This window comes from Hypanus sabinus, chromosome 1, assembly GCF_030144855.1.
Source record: "Hypanus sabinus isolate sHypSab1 chromosome 1, sHypSab1.hap1, whole genome shotgun sequence".
NCBI lineage: Eukaryota > Metazoa > Chordata > Chondrichthyes > Myliobatiformes > Dasyatidae > Hypanus > Hypanus sabinus.
In genome coordinates, this window is record NC_082706.1 from 63,903,427 (window position 1) to 63,930,250 (window position 26,824).

Below are 26,824 nucleotides of genomic sequence, written 5' to 3' on the forward strand. Positions count from 1 at the left end.
TTTGCATCGCTTATCTGTTTTCAACCTCCCCTCAAAGGCTGGAAGCCGGAAACCAGCATCTGGGTTAACAGATCGTCTCTAAAAAATATCGTCGTTGTGTAACACCGAATAAGGCTAACATTTTAACTATGTAATCTGCTAATGGCCAATTACGTGAGGCGTTCTGGAATTGTGTCATACCTGCTAAGGAGGCGGGGAGGGGGAGGTTCACCAAAATGTAACTGTAGTTGCGAGCGGTGAATAGGAAGCGGCGTTGCAATATCTTCTGCCGCAGCAGATATAAAGCATTTGCTCAATTCCTTTACACCCTGCATGGAGCAATTGGTTTCCGAGCTTTCAAACATCAGTGCAGGAACCATCACCGCCCACCTCGCACCGAATTCCAATATTACTCAGAACGCCTCTGGAAATCACACTCCTCCGAAACAGCCCTCTCACGTGAACATGACTTTATTCCACTCGTACCTCACCCAGGAACGGTGCTCACTCGCTGCTCGTGTGTGGAGCTGCGTTTTCCAAAAAGAAACAATTAAGATTGTTTTTCATGTTCTCGGAATGGGAACTGGGGTGATATCTGGCAACGCAAGCTCGTTATTTCGCTAAATCATGTTCCCCTTTCTCACATGTGGAAGCGACCCGCGTGATTGTGAAAGCCCGTCTAGATTAGCCTGTATTTACGTTATTCGGTCGAGGTTTTTTTTGTTTAAAAATCACCTTCTACTCGACCTCACAATGAATGCTACTGTTTGCCTTGCAGGTCATGATGCGATGCATGTATGAATTGAACGCATTTGCAAACAAAACCCCCTTTGCAAAACGATTCCATTTTAGTCATTTACTGCTCCAGCCGGTGTTATAAACCTAAAGCAAATGACGTGCAATTGACCAACCCGGAAGTAACAGTTCTTGCCTGAAACTGCCTTCACTTGAAGAGTACTTCCCGTTTTCACAAACTGTACGCATTTTCTCCCCTCCTCGTCCTTCTTGCAAGGTACTGTGTGAACGTTTTATTTATTTCCCGATAGCGAAGACAAGGAAATGTCCAGATTCCTCTTTACTTTTGGTTATTGTTGCTTCTTAGAACGTGCTGCTTGCTTTGGAACCAATTTGAGATGGAATTACTCGCACCTGGGGAGGAAATTAAATTAAATTAGATTACTGCAAGCGACGGTGAAGGGAAGTGGGCAGAGCCAATATTTTTTATATATAGTACATTCGTGTCGTCTTTTAGCGGTGACATTCAGTATTGGTCGTGTTGCGGATGTGTTTGAGAATGATCCTGATTGGAATATATTTCCCTCTGATTCGGCTCTTGGTGAATGAGAAATATTCACAGACGAAAGGATAAGCAGCTGCGAGGATGACATTTCCTCCAGGTCCAAAAGCCCGCCCTGTGATAGCCATTATTTTCGGATGCCGTTCTCTTTTCTATCGTGCAAGTCAGCTTTGCAATAATTTGAAAAACTGTCTAACGTACAAAATGGACAAGTTGTTTAATATTTTCTACCACAGTGTGAATAAGTTTTGACTATTTATCTTCCATTTTGCATACATTAACCTTTTTACCGTGTTATACGACATTTGGCAAATGAGAAATCTGTTTTTAAGCTTGTGTGGCTTTAGATTTAGTTTCAAATGAGCTTTTGGTGCTTGTCATTTATGGCAAAGAATCGTGTTTTGCAGAGTTTTGCTGTTTTCCAAACAAAATATGTTGTTAATTTAGCATATTTATTTATTCCTTTAATTCAAAGTCAAACGTGCACTTACAGTTCTGAAATATGCCTTTGGTTTCAAGATGAAACTTGCTGGAACCTGTGTAGATCTTGGTTGAATTGGCGAGGAGGAAGGGATTCAAGCCGTAATGAATGAAAGCACAAAATGCTCTAAATCATCTTTTGGGAATTTGCATGACTAGTTCAAAGGTAATTCTGGCAGGATCATATCGAAATTAACATCCACGTGACAGTTCTCAGTTATGAAGGATAGGTTGGATATGTGACTATTAAGTTAATGCATTGCATTTCATATTAACAAGAAGTATGTGCAGGCTGAAGGCTCTCTTTCTGAGCTGTGGGTTTTTATAATTAATGGCTTTTAATATCTATGCTATCTTGCAAATCAGAAACATGTTTGTTCTTTCTGTTTCTGTAGTAGTGTGGAGGAACAGAGGGATATTGGTGCAAGTCCATAAGCCCCTCAAAGATGCTGTGACTGTGTGATTTAGAAAGCGTATGGTGGCACTCATTAGACGGGGAATTGAATTGGAGAACTGAGATAACGTTGGAGATCTGTTGGTTAGAGTATTGTGTTCAGTTCTGGTCACCTTGTTAAGGGAAGGAAGTGAAAGCTTTAGAGGGGGTACAGAGGAGATGTAGCAGGACACTGTCCGGATTAGAGAGCATGTCCTATAGGCCAAGTAAGCTTGGGCTTTTCTCTTTAGAGTGAAGGAAGACGAGAGATACAGGTGTCCTCCGCTTTACGAATGTTCACCTTGCGCCACTTGGCTTTTACCTACATTAGTAACCTGTTTTTGCAGTACAAAGAGGATTTTTGCTTTTACGAGAATTTTTCCCATTTAAACTAATGGTTCTTCGCTTTATGCCATTTCGGCTTAAGAAAGGTTTCATAGGAATGCACTACCTTTGTAAAGGGGTGGGGGACACCTGTATACAAAATGAAAATGATAGATTGGACAGGCAGTACCTTTTGCTCAGAGTAGAAATGGCTAATACAAGTGGGTACCATTTTAAGGTGATTGGAGGAAAGTATAGGGGGATGTCAGAGATACTGTAGCTTTCTTTTACATGGAGTGGTGAATATGTTTGCTCTGGTTTGGGGGGGTGTTCATAGAGGCAGATACATGAGCTATTTAAGAGACTCTTAGACAGGCATATGGATGATGGAAAAGTGGAGGGAAGGGCAAGATTGATCTTGGAATAGGCTAAATTGTCAGCACAATGTCGTGGGCTAAAGCGAGTTCCTGGACTGGCGCGAATAACTTCACTCAGCGCAGCTTGTATACTCACTCTCAAGGACTCCGACTTTGTCATGTATGGATTTTCATAGATTCTATTGCATTTCTTTATTTTCCTGTGGGTTCCTACAAGGTTGTATATAGTATATATCCTTCAGTAATAAATTTACTTTGACCTTTGAACATTGTAGATTATAAGTGATTTATAATCCAGTTTGAAAGGAAAAAGGATTTGGGAACAAAGTGAAATAAAGCCTATTTAAACCAGATGTTAAAGAACAGGGGTAGGAACAGCCTGTATGTCTCCTCCTCCCCACGCTTTCTCTGTCAGATTAGCAGGATCTTATTTATGACATGAGCTCCAATTTAGTGCCTGATTCCTGTGTTCCAAAAATCTATCTCTGCATTTGGTACACTTGATGTGCTGTGGGTCAGCACAACATGATGGGCCAAAGGGCCTGTACTGTTCTGCATTCTATGCCACAAGCCATTGCAGTCTTAGTGTCAGCAGCAACAACCTTGATGCAATCTGTCTTTTTTTCATTAACCATGGGAAGTTCATTCTCCTTCTTTTGTGAATAGGTATTTTAAAAAGGGGGACAAGTTCAAAGGCGCACAGGAGGGGCCTTGACTGCATGGAGCCTAAGATTTCTCACTGCATGAACTTTAATGACAAGGAGAGAGAAGGTGGCTGGGTGGAGTAGAGAAAATTTATCATAAAACATACGTAAACAAAGACTGACAATCAACCAATGTGCAAAAGAAGATGCGGGGGCATAGCTTTAACCAACTCTGATCAATCTAATCCTTCCCTCCCAAATAACATCCTTTTTCTCTTTCATTGAAGTATCTGCTTCCAACTTACAATTTTTAAGCTTGGTTGTCTGAAAATACAAAATCACTTTGAATGCTTCCCTCTTTTCTTAAAGAGTGGAGTGACATTGAAAATTTTCATTCCTCCAGAACCGTTCCAGGTTCTTGAAAGACCATTATTAATTGAAAGACCACAACTTCTTCAGCTATCTCTTTCAGAACCCTGGGGAGTATTCTGTCTGGCCCAGGTGACTTACCTACCTTCAGTCCTTTCAGCTTCACAAGCACCTTCTCCTTAGTAATAGCAACTACACTCACTTTGCCTCTGACCCTCGAGTTTCTGCCATATTTCTAGTGTCTTCCACAGTGAAGACTGACACAAAGTACTTACTAAGTTCATCTGCCATTGATTTGTTCTGTATTACTACTTCAGTGGTCCAATATCACTCTTTTACTCTTTATATGTCTGAAAAGAACCTTTAGAATTCTCTTTCATATTGTTGGCTAGCTTACCTTCATGTTTAATCTTTTCTCTACTTACAGCTTTTTAAATTGCCTTCTATTGTTTTTAAAAGCCACCCAATTCTCTAATTTCTCACTAATTTTTGCAGTATGATATGCCTTCTCTTTTGCTTTTATGCTGACTTTGACCTCTCCTCTCCTCCCTTTACAATATTTCATCTTTGGGATGTGTCTGTCCTGTGCCTTCCAAATTGCACTGAGAAAATCCAGCCATTACTGCTCTGCCATCATCCCTGCTAGTGTCCCCTTACAGTCAGCTTTAGCCAGTTCCCCTCTTATGCCTCTGTAATTCCTTTTACTCGACCTTATCTTCCCCATCTCAAACTGCAGAGTGAATTCTATCTTGTTACGATGATTCTCTCCCCAAGGTTCCTTTACCTTAAGCTCCCTAATGAGATCAAAAGACATAGGAGCAGAATCAGGCCATTCAGCCCATCGAGTCCGCTCTGTCATTTCATCACAGCTGATCACGGATCCAATTCAACACCTGCCCTCTCACCATATCGCTCGATGCCCCGACCAATCAGGGGCATATCAACTTCAGCTTTGAATATGCCTACGGACTTGGCCCCACCACAGTCTGTGGCAGAGCATTCCACAGATTCTCCTCTTTGAATAAAAAGAATTTCTGACTCATAGCACATCAATTTACTTCTGTTCTAAATGGTCACCTCTCAATTTTGAGGTTATGCCCTCAGGTTCTGGATATCCCCTCCAGAGGTAACATTCTCTACATAACCACCTTATCTAGTCTGTTCAACACTCAGTATATTTTAATGAGATACCCCTTCATTTTTCTAAATTCCAGTGAGTGCAGGCCCAAAGTTGCCAAATGCTCCTCATATATTAACCACTTAATTCCTGGAATCATTCTCATGATCCTCTTCTGGACTCTCTCCAATGACAATACATCCTTTTTGAGATATGGGGCCCAAAACTGTTGACAATACTCCAATTGCAGCCTGACTAGTGTTAATAAAGCTCCAGTGTTATCTTCTTGTTTTATGTTCTATTCCCCTTGAAATAAATGTCAACATTGCATTTCCTGCCTTTACCACAATCTCAACCTGAGAATTAACCTTTTAAGAGTTTTGCTTGAAGTTTCCTAAGTCCCTTTGCACCTCTGCAGTTGAATCTTCTCCTATTTAGATAATCATCTGCACTATTGTTCATTTTATGAAAATGCATTATCATTCCATCTGTCACTTTTTTTTGCCATTCTTCAAATTTGTCTTAAGTCCTATTGCAATAGCATTGCCTCCTCAGCACTACCTACCCTTCCACCTATCTTCATACCATCTGCAGACTTTGCCACAAAACCATTAATTCTACTATTTAAATTATTGACAAACAATGTGAAAAGTAGCAGTTCCAATATTGACCCTTGAGGAACCCCACTAGACACTGGCAGCCAACCAGAAAAGGCCCCTTTTATTCCCACTCGCTGCCTCTGGCCTGTCAGCCATTCCTCTATCCATGCCAATATCCTTCCTGTAACACCATAGGATTTTAACTTGTTATGCAGCCACATGTGAGGCACCTTATCAAATGCCTCCTGAAAATCCAAGTAAATGAAATTCACTGCTTCCTTCTTTGCCCACCCTGCTTGCTACTTCCTTGAAGAACTTTAACAGGTTTGTCAGGAAAGATTTCCCTTTACAGAAACCATTCTGGCTTTGACTTATTTTATCATTAGTCTCCAAGTATCTTGAAACCTTGTCCTTAATAGTGGACTCCAACACTTTCCCAACCACCGGTTAGGGTAACTGGCCTATAATTTCCTCTGTTTGTTTTCCTCCCTTAAAGGGTGGAGTGACATTTGCAATTGTCCAGTCCTCTGGGACCATGCCAGAATCATGTGATTCTTGAAAGATTATGACCAACTCATCTGTTATCTCTTCAGCAACCTCCCTCAGGACTCTGGGATGTAGTCCATCTGGTCCAGGTGACTGATCCACCTTAAGACCTTTCAGCTTGCCTGGCACTTTTTTCCTTGTAATAGTAATGGCACTCACTCCTGCTCCCTGACACTCATGAACCTTTGGCACACTGCTAGGGTCTTCCACAGTGAAGACTGAAGCAAAATACTTATTAAGTTCATCTGCCATTTCTCTGTCCCCCATTTCTACTCCATCAGCATCATTTTCCAGTGGTCCAATATCCACTCTCACCTCCCTTTTATTCTCTGTTACTGGAAAAAAAAACTTTGCGTCCTGCTTTATATTATTGACTAGTTTGCCCTCATATTTAATCTTTTCCTTTCTTATAGCTAATAAAATCTGGTTCATTTCATAACACCCAAGCCAGAACTGCCTTTCCCCTAGTGGGCTCCACCACAAGATGCTTTAAAAAGTCATCTCATTGGCATTCTACCTCCATGACCTGGATGAACACATTGACATCGTGTGGAGGCTTACGTGCTTTGAAGACTTCATCAGGCAATGGCAGCTCAAGGCCACTCATAATGGAATTGCTGTGGATGAGATGCCAGATGAAGACCAATCCAACCTTGGTTCCCAAATGAACAGACTCGTGTCTGCTCCTCCTGGGTTGCACCTGAAATAGAAGTGTGTATACCATTAGAAACAACACCAATAATAGGCATTCTACAAATTCCTTCTCAAGGATCAACCTGGTTTTCTCAATCTAACTGCATATTGAAAATCACCCTGACTATCTTAACATTGGCTTTATTACATGTATTTTCTATCTCCTGTTATAATTTATATCCCACATCCTAAATGTTGGAGGAGTGAGATGTAATGAATAAATTTTTTGATCCTTAAGAACCATGGCAGAAAAGTGATACCTTCTAAATGGCTTGTTTCTTGATTCCATCCTGACATAAATTTGGGGATTGCTTTGTCTAACACCTTTGCTTCATCCACAACAAGCAGGATTTCCTGGTGACCAACCATTTTAATTCCAATCCACGTGCCTATTTTGACATGTCAGTCCATGGCTGCCTCTGCAACACAGTGAAGCCAGTCTTCTGATGGAGGAACTCGTATTCCTTTCGGGTACCTCCAACCTCACGACTTGAACATTAATTTTTCAAACTTATGGTAAATTCTCCTCTTCATTCTCCTCTTCCCCATTCTGGCTTCTCTCTTGCCTCTTCTCTTCTCACCTATCACTTTCCCGAGGCTCCTCCTTGCCATTCTCCTATGATTCACTCTCCTCTCCTATCAATTGCCTCCTCCTTTAGCTCCTTACTTTTGCACGTATCGCCTCCCAGCTTCTCACTTCATCCCACTCCCCCACCCACCTGACTTCACCCATCACCTTCGAGTTTGTACTCTTTCCCCTCCCCACAGTCTTATTCTGGTTTTTCTCCCTTCCAGGCCTAATGATAGGTATCGGCCTGAAGCGTTAACTTTTGATTCCTTTCCGTAGATGCTTCCTAAGCTGTTGGCTTCCTCCAGGATTTAGTGTGTTACTCTGAATTTCCAGCATTTGCAGAATCTTCCATTATTTTTCAGTTGTTTTGATCTTGTGCACTAATAAGCTTTCTATTCTTTTGGAAAGCAAAAACATAAGCTTGGTTTGGAAATTCAAAGCCTGCTCTGCTTGGAATTTTCATGACTTTGTACACATTTTAGAATAAAGTTCTATTTTTATTAGTAAGTATTTTCTTATAATTCATGTTTAGGATTTGGAATCTGAATTTTTATCCTACATTTTAAGAGGGTTCATCAAACAGATGGGAGCATAAATAACAACAGGAATAATTTGTATTGGCAGTGGCTCTGCAGAGAACAGAACTAATAAAAATTCATGGACATTTCAGGATGACAGAATTGAAAAAGCAAGGATGTAATACTGAGGCATTATAAGGCATTGTTCAGACTGCATTTGGATTTTGGTGAGCAGTTTTGGGCCCCTTATCTAAGAAAAGATGTTCTGGCATTACAGACGGTTCAAAAGAATGATCCTGGGAACGAAAGGGTTAAGACATTAGGAGCATTTAATGGCTCTGGGCTGTACTCACCTGAGTTTAGAAGAAACTTATCAAATATGGAAAGCCCTACTAGATATGGTGGAATTGGACAGGATATTTCCTATAGCCTCAGAATAGAGCGATGTCCCTTTAAAACAGAGATGAATAGGAATTTCGTTAGCCAGAGGGAGTTGAATCAGTGGAATTTATTGTATAGATGGCCAATGAGGCCAAGTCATTGGGTATATTTAAATTAGTGGATGATGGTTCTTGATTCGTAAGGGTATCAAAGTTTATGGGAAGAAGGGACGAGAACAGGGTTGAGACGGATTATCAATCAACCATGACTGAATGATGGAGCAGTCTCAGTGGGCTAATTCTGCTACCGTGCTTTATGGTTGAAATGACACAATATAAGGACAACTAAGTTTTTAACTGCAGGGTTGTCCATGTTTCTATGTTGACAAATAACACCTTTAATGCAATTTGGGCTTGTGTCGTTGAAGCACAGAGTAGAAGAACTGAGAAGTAAAAGCATTTCTAGAAGGAAATAGCAGAGCATGGCCTACATGAGAGGGTGAAGGAAGAGAGGGCAAGTGGCAGGTGGGCAGGAGCATCCAGTCCTCAGCCAGGGGGGCTCTGGTGGTGGTGATAGAGGGTTTCTTCTCTGTGACTGTGGTGCTGGATCCCCACTGTCATTTCAAAGTTCAATGTTAATTTATTATCAATGTATGTCATCATATACTACCTTGAAATTCATTTTCTTACAGGCTTTCACAGTAGAATAAAGAAACACAATTGCATCACTGAAAAACTACACACAAAGACTGACCACCACCCTAATGCAAAGGACAATCTGCACTTAAATAAATAATTTGGAGACCATGGGTTGTAGAGTCCTTGAATGTAAGTCCATAGGTTGGTTGTTTGCCAGTTGGCTGGCTGATGTCAGAGCCTCTGATGCCCACTGGTCCAGTTCAGTCTCACCCACACCCCTTCCCCCATGCACAACGACACATCATTGCTCACACCTCTTTTGCACAGCAATAAAGTTATACATTGAGATAATAACTAGAAGAATTCATGGTCATGATGAGGAGCCTGGCACATAAGGAGTAGTTCAAGTTTATTGTCATTCAACCATACACATGTAGACAGCCGAATGAAACATCATGCCTTTGGGGACAAGGTATAAAACACAGGACATACAGTCACACACAGCATGTATAGTAATGATTCAGGATTTCTATCTGATAAGAAACAATAGGGTCTTTTAAGAGACTCTGGACAGGTATATGGAGCTCAGAAAAATAGAGAGCTAGGTAATTTCTCAGGTAAGGATGTGGTCAGCACAGCTTTGTGGGCCGAAGGGCCTGTATTGTGCTGTAGGTTTTCTATGTTTGTAATAAAGGAATTTAAACAAGATTAGAGTCATCCAGCTATACAGGCCCTTCAGCCCAACTCATTAATACTCACCAAGTTGCCTAAATTGTTTAAAACTTTTAATTCAAATTATAAGTTTCCCATTCAAGGCTGATGGGTTGTGGATTTGCAATAATTGCTGATAATTCTTATAATGGGAAATTTCTGTGTTAAGAAAATGATAGAAGCTGGACTGCTTTGCCAAGAGGTACACACTCAGTGGTCACTTTATTAGGTACAGGAGTGGAACCCAGTGTACAGTGTGTCATGTGGTAATCTGCTACTGTAGCCTATCTACTTCAAAGTTTGATGCATTCAGAGATGCTCTTCTGCATACCACTATTGTAACGTGCGGTTACCTGAGATAGTCACCTTCCTGTCAGCTTGAACCTCTCTCATTAACAAGGAATTTTCACCCACAAGACTGCCGCTAGCTGGACGTTTCTGTTTCTTGCACCATTCTCTGTAAACTCTAGAGACTGTTGTGCATGACAATCTCAGGAAATCCTCAGCTTCTTGGATATTCAAACTACCCTCTCCGACACCAACAATGGTGAAAGTCACTTGGATCATATTTCTTCCTCATTCTGATGTTTACTCTGAAAAGCATGTCTGCATGCTTTTGTGCATTGTGTTGCTGCCACACGATTGGCAAATTAGATATTTGCATTAATTGTGTGTGTACCTATAAAGTGGCCTCTCAGTGTAAATAAGACAGATACCAGTGTATCTTGCAGAGAGGAATGTTGTTTAATTTGAAGAGAAAAATGTGAGTTAAGTAGAATAAATGATCAACTAAAAGTTAGACTGGACATACTTGATCAGATGCAGTTAGCAGGAATAAAATATCAATGTAAATTTATTTGTGTTATTTCATCCTGATGCTGTTCAGTTCAGATTTATTATCACATGTATGTTGAAACATAGAGTGAAATATATTATTTGTATTACCAACCAAACCTGCATTCCAGTGCCAACGTTGCATGCCCATAATGTGAAAAACATGTCATGAAAATTAGAGCATTTGTACATAAATCATTGGAATTGGGTGAAAAGAAATTTAAATTCCAGTAAATAATTTTTAAAAATATCAAAAGTCTTGAATATTTATGACACCAATACAGTTTACAGAATTCTCCTATGCTTGAACAGATCTGTGAGCTAAGATGAACAGGTGGATACTTAATGCAAAATTACAATGAAAGTCAATAAAATTACAATAAAGAAAAGTTTGTAAAAGTTCTGTTGAGGGTTAAATGTGCCATTGTTATTTATTAGATCAGTGGCTACTTTATTAGGTACAGGAGGGTCATGGCCTCCTGCTGCTGTATTTTATCCACTGCAAAATTCAACCTGTGCATTGAGAGATGCTCTTCTGCACGCCACTGTTGTAGCACATGGTTACTTGAGTTTCTGTTGCTTTCTTGTCAACTTGAACCAGCCTAGCCATTCCCCCCGCCCTCTCTAAACAAAGCAGTTTTGTCCACAGAACTGCCGCTCACTGGATGTTTTTTTTCAATTTTCAGACCATTCTCTGTACACAAGCTACCATCTGACATGGTAAATGCGGGCACACTCTTAAGTTTTAAGAATAAATTGGATAGATACATGGATGGGAGAGGTCTGGAGGGTTATGGACTGGGTGCAGGTCAATAGGACTAGCGGAATAAAGTTTAGGCACAGACTAGAGGGGCCGAATGGCCTGTTTTCTATGCTGTAGTGTTCTATAGTTCTACTTTAGAGAATGTTATGTGTGAAAATTGGATGAGCTCAGCAGTTTCTGAGATACTCAAGCCACCCCATCTGGCACCAACAAACATTCCACAGTCAAAATCACTTCAATCGCATCTCTTCCCCTTTCTGATATTTGGTCTGAACAACTGAACTTCTTGACTATGTCTGCATACTTTTATACATTGAGCTGCTGCCATATGATTGACTGAATAGATACTTTGTTTAACAAACACGTGTACTGGCGTTCCTAATAAAGTAGCCACTAAGTATAGAGTGGCATGCAAAAGTTTGGGCACCCCGGTCAAAATTTCTGTTACTGTGAATAGCTAAGTGAGTAAAAGATGACCTGATTTCTAAAAGGCATAAAGTTAAAGATGACACATTTCTTTAATATTTTAAGCAAGATTACTTCTTTATTTCAATCTTTTACAGTTTCAAAATAACAAAAAGGAAAAGGGCCAGAAGCAAAAGTTTGGGCACCCTGCATAGTCAGTACTTAACACCCCCTTTAGCAAGTATCACAGCTTGTGAACGCTTTCTGTAGCCAGTTAAGAGTCTTTCAATTCTTGTTTGGGGGATTTTTGCCCATTCTTCCTTGCAAAAGGCTTCTAGTTCTGAGAGATTCTTGGGCTGTCTTGCATGCACTGCTCTTTTGAGGTCTATCCACAGATTTTTGATGATGGTTGGGGGACTGTGAGGGCCATGGCAAAACCTCCAGCTTGCGCCTCTTGAGGTAGTCCATTGTGATAAATTGAGGTGTGTTTAGGATCATTATCCTGTTATAGAAGCCATCCTCTTTTCATCTTCAGCTTTTTTTTAAAACAGTGTGATGTTTGCTTCCAGAATTTGCTGGTATTTAATTGAATTCATTCTTCCCCCTACCAGTGAAATGTTCCCCATGCCACTGGCTGCAACACAAGCCCAAAGCATGATCGATCAACCCCCATGCTTAACAGTTGGAGAGGTGTTCTTTTCACGAAATTCTGCACCCTTTTTTCTCCAAACATACCTTTGCCCATTGCGGCCAAAAAGTCCTATTTTAACTTCATCAGTCCACAGGACTTGTTTCCAAAATGCATCGGGCTTGTTTAGATGTTGCATTGCAAACTTCTGATGCTGAATTTTGTGGTGAGGATGCAGGAAAGGTTTTCTTCTGATGACTCTTCCATGAAGGTCATATTTGTGCACGTGTCACTGCACAGTAGAACAGTGCACCACCACTTCAGAGTCTGCTAAATCTTCCTGAAGGTCTTTTGCAGTCAAACGGGGTCTTTGATTTGCTTTTCTAGCAATCGTATGAGCAGTTCTCTCGGAAAGTTTTCTTGGTCTTCCAGACCTCAACTTGACCTCCACCGTTCCTGTTAACTGCCATTTCTTAATTACATTACGAACTGAGGAAACGGCTACCTGAAAACACTTTGCTATCTTCTTATAGCCTTCTCCTGCTTTGTGGGCATCGTTTATTTTAATTTTCAGAGTGCTAGGCAGCTTCTTAGAGGAGCCCATGGCTGCTGATTGTTGAGACAAGGTTTGAGGAGTCAGGGTATTTATAAAGCTTTGAAATTTGCATTACCTGGCCTTTCCTAACGATGACTGTGAACAAGCCATAGCCCGAACAAGCTAATTAAGGTCTGAGGCCTTGGTAAAGGTTGTCTGAGAGCTCAGATCTTTTGGGGTGTCCAAACTTTTGCATGGTGTACTCAAAATGGGTTTTTATTGGTTTGTCAAGAGTAGGAATGCTTCTTTGATAAGTGTTTCTCTCGCAGTTGTTTTGATTTATACTTGTTGATGTGGTAATTGTATTCATTTGTTAACCAATGGGGAATGTTATTTTGTCTTGTGAGGCTGGGAACTTGGGGGAGGGGTTTTTCGCGGGCTTTTGGGAGAGAGCGGGAGGAAGACGTCGAGGAAGGTGGAAGTGCGCTGCACTGCTCGGAAGACCACCGGGCGTGGTCCTAGGTGCGAAGACGTGGAGGTCGGAGGCAAGCGACGAGGTGTCGAATGGTTCAATGTTTGAGCTCCAACAATGTGCACTAAACTACTGAACTTTGATAAGTTGGCGCCTTTTTGTTTTTTTTCCCTTGCATATATATTGTATCGCCTAATACTCTTTTAATTTTAGTAAATTCTTTAAAGTGTATTTCATAATGGTATTTGTTGTGGATTTGATACTGTTGGCGGGCGCGAGGCATAAACTCGATTCTCACAGCACCGGCGTGCACGGGAGATGGGGTTGGTGTGTGGCTGGATCTCCTTTCCCCTAGGCATATACCAGCCTGTTGGGTAAGTGTTACACTTCTTTCCTTTTTTTCACTCAAAAGTTGTACAAAACAGAAATAATACACTAATCTTGCTTAAAAGAATGTTTCATCTTTAAGTTTATAACTTTTGGAGATCAGTTCATCTTCTCACTTAACTAATCACAGTAACAGAAATTTTGACCGGTGGTGCTCAAACTTCTGCCATTGTATATGTTTATGGCAAATAGGTTTCTATCTCAATGCAGAGTGATAATGAACAAATGTAGCTATTATCTTTGCTATTAAAAACTAATATTTTGTTCTTGGGATACACGACCAGGTATTATGATAACCATAACAGCAGCTTCAGTCTGCATCTGATTGCAGCCATTTGCTCTTGTCTCTCTGTGGCTCTCCTCTGCAATGTTACAAGATTGCTCTCTCATCCCTCTGTTTCTGATGAAAGGTCCTTGATCTGAAATGTTGATTCTGTTTGTCTCTCCTCTGATACTAATTGACCTGCTGAGTGCTTCCAGCATTGTCTGTTCTTGTTTCAGATTTCCAGCATCTGTTGTAATTGGCTTTACATACTACAGTGGCCGCCTTTGTCTTGTTCTGTTTCACTGATTGCTCATTAGAACACTCTTGGTCAATTTCATCTGAACCCTTCACTCAAAAGTTATCTAAAATTTATTTTCTGATGACTCAACTAGGCTGAGCAATACACTTGGCAATTTTATGCCATGGCAAATGAATCTACTATCCAGCATGTCTTTGGGATTTCGGAGAAAATCAGAACTGCTGGAGGACCCCTGCACAGTCACAGGGAGAATGGACAAGCTCTACACAGTGTTAGAATTCAGCATTAAATCCATGCCTCTGGAGTAATGCAGCAATTCTTCTACCATTTGCCATTCTCTTAATAGTTGAGTGATATGCTTAACTTACCAACCTAAAGAAACCGTTCTTGAATTGGAAAGATTTTTTTTGAAAGAAGCTTAACAACCTAAAGTGCTGAAATGCCCTACAAGTCAGATGGCATGTTTAGAGAGAGCAGGCCTGAGCTAAAGTGTCAGATTTAAAATACGAAGTAAATTTATTATTTAAGTATGTAAATGTCTCTTGAGATTCATGACTATGAGTTGTAAAATTATAATTAGTGCTTCCAAAATGTTCTTAACTTACATAGAACCTAGATCAGTATAGTGCAGGTACAGGCCTGTTACCCACAATGTTGTGCCAAACCAATTAACTTAGTAATCAAATAGCCATTTAAACGAATCTCCTCTGCCTACAGAATGAATGTATCCTTTCATTTCCCTTGCATTCATATGACTATCTGTACATCTCTGAAGACTCTTGTGTACCTGCCTCTACCACCTCCCCATGCAGTGTATTCGGGGCACCCACCACTCTCTGTGTAAAAACAAACTTGCACCACACACCTGCTTTGAAATGATTCCCTGTCACCCTAAATGCATGCCCTCTAGTATTAGACATTTCATCCGGGGAGAAAAGTGCTGTCTTCTCTGTCTGTGCCTCTGACTTTGATATCTTGGGTGTACTGGTGTAATAGCAACATTTAAAAGACATTTGGATAATTAAAGGAAATGTTGGAGAGTCTGAACTGTGAGTCTTAGTTTCTTTTTTTTACCTTAAGTGAGACAAACTCATGACATGGTAGTATCACAAAGTAGGAAATTCACTTATTTTTACATATACAGTAACCTGTAATGAATTACTAAACCAAGAATGCTTAATCAGCAACATATTTACAAGATTACTTAAATATTAGTGAAATATTAAACACACAGGACGGACAGGGCAAAGGTCGGGATGGATGAGTTGGGCCGAAGGACCTGTTTCTGTGCTGTGTGACTCTGAGCTGGAAAAATTTTGTGCATGCTGTTGCTAGCAGAACAAAGAAGGAAAGAAATACATATTGATAAACTAATTTTAAGGTTGTGGTTTATATAAACACTTTGCAGCCACATGTTCTGTATTCACACTCTTCCACTGGGTAAGGCTCTCTATCAGATGAAAATTAATTACTTTATAATTAGAAATTCTGTTTATCAAACTTTGCACATCCTTGGTTTGGTGTTGTGGGAATTGCAGGCATTAAGTGTCCTTGTCCACTTCATCAAATAACAAACTAAGCTGCTTGGAGAAGTTAAAGTACTGAGGATTTGAAAGACCATTTTTAATGGGGAAGATTAATCAAATTGTCTGAAAAGTAAAATAAGTACCATAAAAACTAAAGCAAAATCAAACTGAGTAATTTGAATGATAATATTTTTGTAATTGTATTTGTTGGGCTATTAAGATCTACTTTTTTAATAGGTTTAACTGGTTTAGTTGCTGTCCCCTATATAGATTTTGACCAGTGGAATGTATGTCTGTATTGTAATGTGACATTTAAGTCTATGCATGCAGAATGCCTGTTGTGCAATTAAGACCTGCATTAGATGTATTATTTCTCTAGGAATACCCCACTTCTGACATTTGATGACTTTTGGGAGAGGTGTGGAGGATTCTAGTCCAGGTGCAGAATAATAGTTAGGCATGAACTAGATGGCCCGAAGGTCCTGTTTCTGTGCTGTGCTGGTTTACTTTAAACCACTTATGGGTCATCCATGATATACGTTAAGATGAATCAGGGAAAGCACTGTTTCTGCTTCTTTAGGCAAAGTTATAGTACTGAAATGGCATTTGGCCTAATCAGTCTGTATTGGTAATTGGTATTGTATGTCATGGATACGAGCCCTCTGGCACACCATGGCCATGCTGACCCTCCTGCCAATCTGCATGAATCTTATTTGCTCACGTTACATTCCAAAGGACTGGAAAATTACAAATGTCACTCCACTTGTCAAAAGGGAGGGAGGCAGAAGAAAAATTATTGGCAAGTGATGTCAGTGCTTGGGAGGATGTTGGAGTTGATTGTGAAGGATGAGGTTTCAGGGTACTTGGAGGCACATGATAAAATGGGCTCAAGTCATCATGGTTTTCTAAAGGGAAAATTTTGCCAGACAGATCTGTTGGAATTCACTGAAGAAGTAAAAAGCAGGATAGACGAAGGAGAATCAGTGGATATTGTGTACTTGTATTTTCAGGTGTTTGACAAGGTGCCACACACGAGGCTGATTAAGATAAAAGCCCATGGTATTACAGGATAGATATTACCATGGATAGAACAGTGGCTTATTGGCAGGAGGCAAAGAGTGGGAATGAAGGGGGCCTTTTCTGATTGGCTGCTGGTGACTAGTGTTGTTCCATCGTGGTCAGTGTTAGAACCACATCTTTTTACATAATATGTCAATAATTTGAATGCTGGAATTGATGGCTTTGTGGTCAAGTGTGCAGACTATGTGAAGCATAGATGGAGGGGCAGCTGGGTTTGAGGAAGCAGGGAAACAGGAAGCAGAAAGACTTCAACAGATTAGGAGAATGGAGAAAAATGTGGCAGATGGAATACAATGTCAGGAGAGTATGGTCATACACTTCAGTGGAAGGAATAAATGGGGGAAAAATTGAATGGGGGGGAATTGAAAAATCCAATGAGCAAAGGGACTTGGGAGTCCTTGTGCAAGATTCCCTAAAGGTTAACTTGCAGGTAGAGTCAGTGGTGAGGAAGCCAACTGCAATGTTAGCTTTCATTTCAAGAGGATTAGAATATAAAAACAAGGATGAGGTTTTACAAGGCACTGGTGAGTATTGAGAACAAATTTTGGCCCCTTATTTAAGAGAATATATGCTGACATTGGAGAGGGTTTAGAGAAGGTTCACTAAAATGATTCCGGGAATGAAAGGCTTATCATGTGAGGATTGTTTGTTGGCTCTGGGTTTTATAATTACTGGAATTTAGAAGAAAGATGAGGGGGTGGGGAGCGGGGAAGAAATCTCATTGAACCTTTCAAATCTTGGAAGGCCTAGATAGAGTGGATGTGGAAAGGATGTTTCCTATACAAAGTACAAAGCTAATTTATTATCAAAGTATGTATAATATATACACCCTGAAGATCAGTTTCCTTACAGGCAGTCATGAAACAAAGACACGCAATAGAACCCACTTAAAAAAAAAGATCACCAAACATCCAATGTGCAGAGAAAAAACAAATTGTACAAATGATATAAGTAATCAAATAACATTCAGAAGTGAAGTTCACAAAAGCGAATCCACAGCCACAAAGCCAGTCATCACTGCAGCCAATTCAGGAGCCCGTTAGTTGCAGACCACAGTCTCAGTTCAGCACGGGGATGAGTAATCCTTGCGAAGCAGCAAGCTGAACCAATCCAACCCTCACCTTCAGCCCTGACCCTGTCCTTTTTGATCTGGCCTGGTGCTTAAATAGTCCAAACCTTGGGTTGCTCCTTGCTCTCAGAACCAGGCCCTACCACTCTGGTACGTTCTCTGGCCTGGGCTCTGCAACCTCAATTCAGCCTGTACCCAACTTAAATCAATCAAACCTCAGGTCTTTGCTCGCTGTTTGGCCCGGGCCCCACCATCTCAACTCTGCTTCACCTCGGTTCTGCCCCTTTGGATTGCTCCAGCGAGGGTTGAACATTGACTTGCTCCCCGCTCTCAGTCCCAGGCCCACCGCCTTGATTCGGCCCATACACGGCATGCCGCAACGGTCCTGCACCTTGGAGCCTTCAGTTCACACTGCAAAAATGCCAAGTTATTAAGGCAGTTCAAGAACTGAACTCTGAAAGGGAAGTTACAGGCTATTGATCACAGTGATCATACAGCGGAAGAGTCCAGGACCAGAGGGCACAACGTTACAATAGAGGGATGTCTCTTTAGAACAGAAATGAGGAATTTCTTTAGCCAAAGGCTGGTAAATCTGTGGAATTTGTATTTATCACATGTACATCTAAACATACTTTGAAATGCATATATATAGCCTACTTTTGGTGACCCTTCACCAGTCTATTCACTGGATATCCACTCTGGAGAATCTCTTCTCCACTTTCTCCAGAACAGCCACCTGGAGTGTGGCAGACAGAACTGTGGTAGTAGAAATAAATGTGCAGATTATTTTCTAAATGGGGAGAAAATCCAAAAATCTGAGATGTATAGGGACTGGGGAGTCCTTGTGCAGGACACCCTAAAGGTTAACTTGCAGGTAGAGTTGGTGATGAGGACGGCAAATGCAATGTTAGCATTCATTTCAAGCGGATGAGAATATAAGAGCAGGGAAGTGATGCTGAGGCTTTATAAGGCACTGGTGAGGCCTGACCTTTAGTATTGTGAACAGTTTTGGGCTCCTCATCTAAGAAAAGATATGCAGGCATTGGAGAGGGTTCAAAGGAGGTTCAGAAGGATGATTTCGGGAATGAAACGGTTATCATACAAGGGAAGTTTGAAAGCCCTGGGTCTGTACTTGCTGGAACTTAGAAGATGGGGGGCAGGATTCCATTGAAACTTTTTTAATGTTGAAAGGCCTAGCCATGGTAGATGTGGAAAGGATGTTTCCCAAGGTGGAAGAGTCTCGGACAAGAGGGTACAGCCTTGGGATAGAGGCTATTTAAAACAGAGGCACAGAAACTTTTTTAGCCAGAGGGTAGTGAACTTGTGGAATTTATTACCACAGGCAGCTGTGGAGGCCAGGTTGTTGTGTGTACTTAAGGCAGAGCTTGATAGGTTCTTGATTGGACACAGTATCAGATGTTGCAGGGAGAAGGCTGGGGAGTGGGGCTGAGGAGGGGAGAATCAGCCATGATTGAATGGTGGAGCAGACGCAGTGGGCCAAATGGCTTAACTCTGCTCGTATGTCTCATAGTCTTACTATCCATAACACCACCAACTTCCTTCAACTTGCTGATCACACTTCTACATTTGCATCCAAATGGTTTATAAATGTCACAAATAATAAGGGCCCCAGCACTGATCCCTATATTACACCACTGTCATAGACTTCCAATCTGTAAAGCACTATCTCTACTTGCTGTTGCCAAGCCAGTTTTGGATTCAATTAGCTATCTTACCTTAGATCCCATTTGCCTTAACATTCTGGACCAGCCCACCATGTAAGACCCTGTCAGATGTCTCACTGAAGTTCGTACCAAATCTGCATCCTCTTTATCAATTTTCTAAGCTACCTCCTCAAAAAAAAGGAGTCAAAATAGTGACACACAAATTGCTGTAGGAACTCAGCATCTCAGCAGTCAAAGTTTTGGGCCAAGACCCTCATGAGGACTGGAAAGGAAGAGGGAAGAAGATAGAATAAGAAGGTTGAGGGAAGGGATGGAGCACAAGCTGGCAGATGAGGGGAGTGGGGCAGGGGAATAAAGTGAGAAGTTGAGGGGGGATAGGTAGCTGGAGTAAAGGGCTGAAGAGGAAAGAATCTGATAGGGGAGAGTGGATGATGGGAGAAAGTAAAGGAGGAGGGGCATCTGAGGAGGTTGATGGGCAGCTGAGGAGAAGAGAAGGGGTAAGAGGGGAGCCAGAATGGGGATTGAAAATAGGGGGGGGGGGGATATTGCCAGAAGTTAGAGAAAACAAATTATTGATGTATTAGTTCCCATGCACAAAGCAACACTGACTATACCTGATCAAGCCCTGCCTTTCTAAATGTGCACAAATCATATGGTTTAGGATCTTCTTCACTGGCTCCAGGCATAGTTCCCTTCACCCCTTTCCCCAACCCCAATCTTCCCTTCACCGTGATGCCCGTTGTCTGACCACTGCCCTGCATTCTGCTGCTCCTGCCACCTGGCTTCTGAACTCTCTCCCAAATCTCTCCCCAGCAATTGCCTCACCCTTTCAGATCCAAGGCCTCTTCTTCCTCACCCAAGGGTACTTCCCCAAAGGCAAACAGAAGTTGGCATTAGGTCTGTGCTGTGCTTTAATTTTGTTAAAATCTGTTCCAGACATGAGTAGAGTATAAAATACATCTGCCATGACTCTTCCCCCCTCATCCCCATCAAAAGTAGAGTGTTAACTCAGGGGGCTTCCCTTTGAGTGAGGTCAAACCTGTGCTGTCTAGACCTTGGATGCCCCGTTAAATTTAGTTCTCACCCCACAGTGTCTAAAGAGCAACTGGATTTCTTGAAGGACAGAGGCAATATCCTATGACTTCCAAATTGCCACTTTTGCCTTGCACCCATACTGGAATATGCTGGCCTTGAACTCGTTCTTACTCTCTTGTAAAAGACTCCCATTTATCAACTGGCATTTTATCCATAGACATCTGCTCCCAATTTACTTTTGCTTGATCCTCTAATGATATTTGTAATCAGCCTTCCTCTAATTTGAGCAACAACCGTATCCATTCCCATAAGTACAGAGTTATGATAGCCAAAAACAAAATGTTATCCCACAGACATTTGTATCATCTGCCCAGTTTAATTTCCTAAGGTAATGTCACAAGTTAGTGCCTAGACTCTCTACATATCATCTCAAAACTTTCTCTGACACCCTTAATAAATTAACTCCCATCTAATTTCCTTGCTCTCAGGAAGTCCCAGTCAATATTGGGAAAGTTTAAACCCCCTCTACAATAACCTTTTTGCTCTTAAAATTGTTTTTACGATTTGCTTACAAATCTATTCTGTTGATTGTGTGGAGGTCTACAGTACAATGTTAATAAGGTGATCACATTTTTCTGATTCCCTCTTGGGTTAGCCATTTCAGCCCTGGGAAAAAGCCTCTGACGATCCACACGATCAATGCCTCTCATCATCATATACACCTCTATCAGGTCACCTCTCATCCTTTGCCGCACCAATGAGGAATGGCCAAGTTCACTCAATCTACTCTCATAAGGCATGCTCCCCAATCCAGGCAACATCCTTGTAAATCTCCTCTGTACCCTTTCTATAGTTTCCACATCCTTCCTGTAGTGAGGTGACCAGAACTGAGCACAGTACTCCAAGTGGGTTCTGACCAGTGTCCTATATATCTGTAATATTACCTCTCAGCTCTTAAACACAATCCCATGGTTGATGAAGGCCAATGCACCGTATGCCTTACACCTTCTTAACCACAAAGTCAACCTTCTTAGCAGCTTTGAGTGTCCTATAGACTGGGACCCCAAGATCCCTCCAATCCTCCACACTGCCAAGAGTCTAGCCATTAATACTATATTCTGCCATCATCTTTGACCTACCAAAGTGAACCACTTCACACTTACCTGGGTTGAACTCCATCTGCCACTTCTCAGCCCAGTTTTGCATCCTATCGATGTCCTGCTGTAACCTCTGACAGCTCTCTACACTATTCACAACACCTCCAACCTTTGTGCTGTAAGCAAAGTCCCCTTAGATCCCATATTTTCTCAATAAGCCTTGCACGGGGCACCTTATCAAATACCTTGCTGAAATCCATATACACTACATCTACTGCTCTACCTTCATCAATGTGTTTAGTCACATCCTCAAAAAATTCAATCAGGCTCGTAAGGCATGAACTGCCTTTGACAAAGCCATGCTGACAGTTCCTAATCATATTATGCCTCTTGAAATGTTCATAAATCCTGCTTTTCAGGATCTCCATCAACTTACCAACCACTGAAGTAAGACTCACTAGTCTATAATTTCCTGGGCTGTCTCTACTCCCTTTCTTGAATAAGGGAATAACATCTGCAAACCTCCAATCCTTTGGACTTTCCCCTGTCCCCATTGATGATGCAAAGATCATTGCCTGAGGCTCAGTAATCTCCTCCCTCATCTCCCACAGTAGCCTGGGGTTTATCTCATCCAGACCCAGTGACTTATCTAACAATGCTTTCCAAAAGCTCCAGCACATCCTCTTTTTTAATGTCTATATGTTCAAGATCTTCAGTCTGCTGTAAGTCATCCTGACAATCACCAAGGTCCTTTTCTGTAGTGCATACTGAACCTCTGCTATTTCCTCTGGTTCCATACACACTTTTCCACTGTCACACTTGATTGGTCCTATTCTCTCACATCTTATCCTCTTGCACTTCACACACTTTAGAATGCCTTGGGGTTTTCCGTAATCCTGCTCACAAAGGCCTTCTCATGGTCCCTTCTGACTCTCCTAATTTCATTCTTAAACTCCTTCCTGCTAGCCTTATAATTTTCTAGATCTCTACCATTACCTAGTTTTTTTAACCTTTTGTAAGCTTTTCTTTTTTTCTTCATTAGATTTTCAACTGCCTTTGTACACCATGGTTCCTGTACCCTACTATCCTTTCCCTGTCTCATTGGAAGTTACCTATGCAGAACACCATGCAAGTGTCCCCTAAACATTTGCCACATTTCTTCCATACATTTCCTGGAGAACATCCGTTCCCAATTTATGATTTCAAGTTCCTGCCTGATAGCCTCATATTTCCCCTTACTCCAATTGAACACTTTCTTAACTTGTCTGTTCCTATCCCTCTCCAATGCTATGGTAAAGGAGATAGAATTGTGATCACTATCTCCAAAATGTTCTCCCACTGAGAGACCTGACACCTGACCAAGTTCATTTCCCAATACCAGATCAAGTACAGCCTCTCCTCTTGTAGGCTGATTTACATGTTGTGTCAGGAAACCTTCCTGAGCACACCTAACAAATTCCACCCCATCTAAACCCCTTGCTCTAAGGACGTGCCAATCAATATTTGGGAAATTAAAATCTCCCACCATGACAACTCTGTTATTTTTACACCTTTGCAGAATCTGACTCCCTATCTGCTCCTCAAGCCATATGGCCATAAGTGGAGAAGTTGGAAATGGGCAAAGTGCGAACCCTGCATAATAACCTCACTTAATGGCTTGGAATAGGGTAGCATATTCTCCAGTATTGCCGACGGCACTCTATGACTGCGTCAGTTCTGCCAATGCCTGTGACTGTGTGGGGTTCCCCTCAGTGATCTGGTTTCCTCCCTTATTCCAAAGACTTTTGGTTAGGGTTGGTGAGCTCTGGGTATGCTCTGTTGTTGCTGGACATGTGGCAACACTTGACCCCAGCACAATTTCACTGATTTGATATGAGTCAAATGACACATTTCACTGTATATTTTGAGGTGCATGTGACAAATAAAGCTAATCTAATGTAATTACTCTACTTCATCTAACCTGACAATGTTGGAACTATTCCTTCATCTGCACTTTAACCATCAACCATTTTTTAATGTTGAGATGCAAATAATTTATTCAAAATGTTTACATTTGAAGATGTGAATGGATTACCAGTACACACACAGTCGGGCTTAGAAAGCTGTCGAATGGGTGGCATGGTGGTATAGATCTATTACAGCACCAGCAGCCTGGTTCAATATCCGCTGCAGTAGGAGCATCTGCAGCTTCAATGTTATACCCAAGACAGTGTGGGTTTCCTCCGGATGTTTTTATTACTCCTACTTTCTGATGACGAATGGGTTAATTGGTCACATGGGTTAATTGGGTGGTGGGGGTCATTGGGCTGGACGTGCCTGTTACTGTGCTGTCTCTCTAATCAGTAGTGTGATACCAACATCTCTTCTGCATTTCTGTCTGTCATATCCATCCTGGAATATTGTTGCCTGTCCTGTCCTTCCAATAGTTGTGTTTCCATTGTTGAAGTAACTTCATAATTCCATTCTTCAACATCATCTGACTCACTTGTGACGGTCTTTGCATTATCCTGGGAATGAAGGGGTTAATATATGAGAAGCAGTGGATGGCTCTGGACCTACAGTTTAGAAGAATGTTGGGGGGGGGGGGTTGGTGATTGGGTGGATCTAATTGAAACCTATCAAATATTGAAAGGCATAGATTGAGTAGACATGGGGAAGATGTTTCTTATAGAGGGCGAGTTGAGAACCAGAGGGAACTGCCTCAGACTAGGTGGGTGTCCCTTTAGAATAGAGGTGAGGAGAAATTTCTTTAGCTGGAGAGTGGTGAATCTGTGGAATTCATTGCCATGGACAACTGTGGAGGCCAAGTCTTTGGGAATATTTGAAGTGGAGGTTGATAGGTTCTTGATTAGTAAAGGTATCAAAGGTTACAGGGAGAAGACAGGAGAATGGGGTTCAGAGGAATAATAAATCAGCCATGATGGAATGATGGAGCAGACTCAATGGACTGAATGCCCTAATTATGTTCCTATGCTTTTTGGTCTTATGGCTTTCTGGTCTTGTGTGTTTAAGGAAATTCACTGGAGCCTCCCAATTCTCCCTAACCTGCCTCTGTCTGATCAATCCACTGGAATTACTTGATATCTCCAAGTGTTCACAGCACCTCCTCCTACTATAATGCATTAGCCATGCATTCATCTGTCTGAACTTCCTATTTCTGTCTGGAGCTCTCAATGCCTCAGTAAAGCAGCCAACATAAACAAGAACCTGTACTACCCTGGTCATTCTTTCTCCTACCCCCCACTATAAGACATAGGAGCAGAATTAGGCTATTCTATCATGGCTTATTTATTAAACCTCTCATCCCCACTCTCTTGCCCTGTTCCCATAACTTTTGATGCCTCACTAATTAAGAACCCATCAACCTCCTCTTTAAATATCCCCAAAGACTTGTTCTCCATAGCAATCCATGGCAATGAATTCCACAGATATGCAGGATGTCATCCTTTGTTTTTTTGCTAATGTCATTAGTACCAATGTGTCCATGACCTCTGATTTTCCCCTACAGAATTGTCCTGTTAGTTTTTCCTCTTTTCTTTGTCACCATGACTTAACTAGCTTTGCTGCTAACCTCAATTTTTCTTGTCACAGTAACTTCCACTTTTGTGGTACTAAGCTTTTTCTTGAATACCTTATTGTATTATTAGCAGCGATATTCTCAATTTTGGAGACTCCACAAATTTGTGAAATAATTTTAAATCAAACTGAATCAGTTTATCACTGATATGTTGTGAAATTGTTTGCAGCAGCAGTGCAGTGCAAGACATGTACTATAAATTAAGAGTAAGAAATGTATATAAAGAAGAGCAAAAAATGAAGAAAAATACTGAGGCTGTGTTCATGGCTTCATGGACTGTTCAGAAACCTGATGTCAGAGGAGGGAGAAGCTGTTCCTAAAATGTCTGTCCTTGGGCTCCTGTGCCGCCGCCCTGATGGTAGTAATGAGCAAAATGGATTGTTCTAGGTGGTGAGGGTCCTTCAGATGGGATGATGCCTTATTGAGGCATTGCCTTTTAGGAGTTCTTCTATTGTGAGGATGCTATTCCCCATGATGGAGCTGGCTGAGTCTACAGCTCTTTTTCCAATCTGTGCAGTGGCACCTCCATTACAGACAGTGACACAACCAGTTTGAATGCTCTCCATGGTACAACTGTAGAAATTTGCTGGAGACTTTGGCGACATACTAAATCTCCTCAAACTCCTAATGAATATATAGTATAATCAACTATTAATTTCAATTACCTCAACTACTGCAGTCTTCAGTCTTAGCTTTTATTTTAAACAAAGATTCCCCTGTCTCCGTTGATATATTATACTCTTTTACTGCAAATTTACTTATTGATTCTTATTTTTGGACCTTGGTGAGTATCTCCAAGTCATTTCTGTAATACGCAAATCAGAGCTGTGCATCATTCTCTAAGAATGGCCTAACTACGGCGTTAAAGAACGTCTTAAAATTCAAATTCTATTCATTTTTTTGCATTTTTTGCATTTCTTGCATTACTCTGATAAATGGTTTTTGTGCCTTATTCCCGCTAGCCAGCCTTTAGATTTTCCTTAATCTTCCTACTAAATTGTATAACTTGGCAAATTAATGTCAACTGAAATAAATGTCATTTCTGAAGCTTGTCGCCAATTTATTGTTGGTCATCGGTATCATGTTTAGTGTATTGTCACAATTATGCATACCTAGGTCAGTAGGATTGGTGGCTGCGGAAATGCCTAGCTCTGTCTAGTTCATGGCACCTTCGTTGTTTTGCACCCTTGCAATTGTGTGTTGCATCTCTTTTTGAAGTATTCTCACCTTGCATTTTTCATATTTCCCATTGAATTCCTGTCGTGGTCACCCAGGTGGAGCCATGTGGTTAGAAATTGTACTGGACAACAATTCCACGGTCACTGATGGCCAACAGAAACTTGTGCATTCATAGGCTTGTGCTGCCAGATCCGAATTCAGCATCTCTGAACATCTGTCCTGGGCCCAGCATATTGATGCAATTACGGGGGAGGAGAATGGGGAGGAGAGAAGGGGGGCGATTACGAGTGGAGGAGTGTGGAGATTTGGGAGGGCAATGTGAGAAGGTGGCATTTAGGAGGGAGGGGGAAC

The 26,824-nt window shown here is 41.3% G+C and overlaps 1 protein-coding gene and 1 long non-coding RNA gene across 4 annotated transcripts in view; one reads left to right on the plus strand and one right to left on the minus strand.

Moving 5' to 3' along the window:
• The first annotated feature begins 906 nt into the window (after nucleotides 1–906).
• Nucleotides 907–26,824, plus strand: part of fam49bb (family with sequence similarity 49 member Bb) — a 193,174-nt gene continuing 167,256 nt past the window's right edge. The window contains exon 1 of one of the 2 annotated variants that reach the window (XM_059970567.1): nucleotides 907–991. The gene's annotated coding sequence lies outside the window, so the exon portion shown is untranslated. The remainder of the gene's footprint in view (nucleotides 992–26,824) is intronic. The other variant, XM_059970538.1, reaches the window with a different exon arrangement.
• LOC132394442 (uncharacterized) lies at nucleotides 989–26,755 on the minus strand. 2 transcript variants are annotated; one of them, XR_009512326.1, is made up of 3 exons: nucleotides 26,522–26,755; nucleotides 6,727–6,865; nucleotides 989–1,128 (listed from the first exon to the last, which is right to left on the minus strand). It is a non-coding gene; the product is annotated as an uncharacterized LOC132394442 (long non-coding RNA). The 2 variants fall into 2 exon arrangements; XR_009512325.1 differs by lacking the exon at nucleotides 26,522–26,755 and adding an exon at nucleotides 18,171–18,312.